Below are 2,500 nucleotides of genomic sequence, written 5' to 3'. Positions count from 1 at the left end.
GTTAGTGGAACGTTGACTTGATTTTCTGATGCGCTTTGTTATCCTTAAGATACAGCATACCGTATTTCGTGGCCTGTGTTCTTTTGAAATTGCTTCCATTTAGGGTTAGTTAGTTAGTCGATTGTTTGATTCTTTGATGTATTGGAACGTTGACTTGATTTTCTGATGTTCTTTGTATTACGTGACCTGTGTTCTCTTGAATGGTCTTTCTTTAATGTTAAGAAGTCGATGGTTTGATTTTTCGGGTATATGATGAAGCGTTGACTTTATTTGAGAAGCTTTTATTCATTATCATAAGTAGTAGTATTTTCTTGTTTGAGTCTTGAAAGAATATGTTTAGTCAATGATCAGAGTTCTTCCATAGCACAGATCCAATTTCGTAATACAATAAAAAAAAGAAAAAAATGCCCCAGACCGCTGTTACAAATAAGCAAAACAAACCAGCATCATAAAGACAGACCACAATGCTACCGGGGACCAAATAAGGAGAACCACCATAAGGAAAAAAAATATAGAAAAGAAAAAACTAACCCAAATAAGCCACGCAGCGTTACCAGTGAGCCTATGGAGCAGTGTTACCAAGGAAGGCAGGAGAGGCAGGGACGGGAGGGTGTGTGGCGTGAAGGCGAGGCAGGGACGAGACATCACATACATAAGCAAGTATTCTGAAACCCTTTGCTCTCCCACCATCACTACTTTCCAAAGACTCCAGATGAAGATACTCTCGTTTTTAACCCCTTCAGTACTGGAACGCATTCCTACTTTGAGTTTTGGGTGCGATTAGACGATTTTATTTACATTAAGAAGGGTCTACGGAGGTCAGAAGATTAATGGCCAGAGTTTTCACTATATTAACCTCTACATAAGTTTCTGAAGCTGTATGAAATCACCAAATTGTAACCAGAGTGAATATGGAAATACATCATGGAACTGAAGAGGTTAAGAGCATTTTTATGGTTCTGCTGGTGGACTGACAAGATTTCTAGTTTATTAAAAGGAGAAACGGTCTTAAAAACTCGCCTAATTGTCTCTGAGGCCTTGGAAAATTATAGAAGTGAGTGATCAAGGCGTTTCTGAATACGGGCTATTGAAATGTGAGGCGTCTGGCGTGGTCCATCACACTCAGCATTCAACAATATGACAGCAGAAAGAGAAGGAGAAGGAAGAGAAGAGAAAGAGAAGGAGAAACGGGAGGTAAAGAAGAAACAAAAGGAAAGAGGCGTGACTGAAAGGAACTACAAGCATTAGAAGAAGAAACAGAGGAGAAATGGAAGAAGGAAAGGGAGGAAGAGGAAAAAGAACAAGAAACAAAGGAAATACGTGCATTAGAGAAAGAAACATAGAATAAACAGAAAGTAAAAGAAGGAACAAGAAGAGAAAGACATGAAAGTAAAAAAGTACATGCGATAGAAAAAGAAACAGAGAACAAGAAAAGGACAAGAAGAAATAGGAGGAGAAAGGGGAATAGAAGAAATATAAGGAGAGAGAGAGGAAGAGGAATAAAAGGAGATATGGAAGAAATGAAAACAAAACTACGAGAAGAAGAGGAAGAGAAGAAAAGGAAAAGGAGCATAAAGGAGTAACGGAAGGAGGAAGAAAAGAAGAAGGAGGAGGAGGAGGAGGAGGAGGAGGAGGAGGAGGAGGAGGAGGAGAACTAGGTGGGGTGTAGAAAGGAGAACATTTGAAGCAGAGGGAGATGAAAAGAAGAATATGAGGAGGAGAGGAGGAAGAAAGAAGAGGAAGACCAGAAAGAAGGGAGGGATAAAAGGAGGAGGAGAGAAAGGAGGATCGGAAGAGGAGGAGAAAAGAAGAACAGAAAAAGAAAGAAAGAACGAACGAAAAACTAGATGCAAACGAAAGCAGAAGAAGGAAGAGGAAGGGGAAATAAGAACAGAAGAGGAAGAAGAAGAGGAGGAAGAAGAGGAAGAGAAACAAGAAGAAGAGCGGGAGGAGGAGGAGTAAGAGACAAAGTGCTCAAGTCTCCACATCGTTACATGGGAAAAGAGAGCAAAAAAAAAAAAAAAAAAAAAAATGCTTGTGCCAGAAACATAAAGAATGACATGTGAGATATTACATGCACTCAAACTTCCTTAGAGCGGAACTGTGTCTGTCCGTCTGTGTGTGTGTCGCAGAGAGAGAGAGAGAGAGAGAGAGAGAGAGAGAGAGAGAGAGAGAGAGAGAGAGAGAGAGAGAGAGAGAGAAAGGTAGCAGAACTGTATCGAACTTTGAACCTGAATGAGAGAGAGAGAGAGAGAGAGAGAGAGAGAGAGAGAGAGAGAGAGAGTTTACAGACACATTCCTTTCTTCTCTTATCAATTCCTTCTTTCTTTTCTTCCTCTCTCCCTCACTTTATCTGTTTGTTCAAGACTAGATAAGCAAGAATTTAGAAACGCTTTGCTCTCTCACCACGACTATTTTCAAAGGCAACTGCGATGATTAGCCGGGTGTTCAAGAGTGTTTCCTCTGTTAATAATGAAGATATCATGATAAACCCTTCACT

The sequence above is a fragment of the Portunus trituberculatus genome, chromosome 25 (genome assembly GCF_017591435.1).
Source record: "Portunus trituberculatus isolate SZX2019 chromosome 25, ASM1759143v1, whole genome shotgun sequence".
NCBI classification, from domain to species: Eukaryota; Metazoa; Arthropoda; class Malacostraca; order Decapoda; family Portunidae; genus Portunus; species Portunus trituberculatus.
This window is presented reverse-complemented; position numbering follows the sequence as displayed.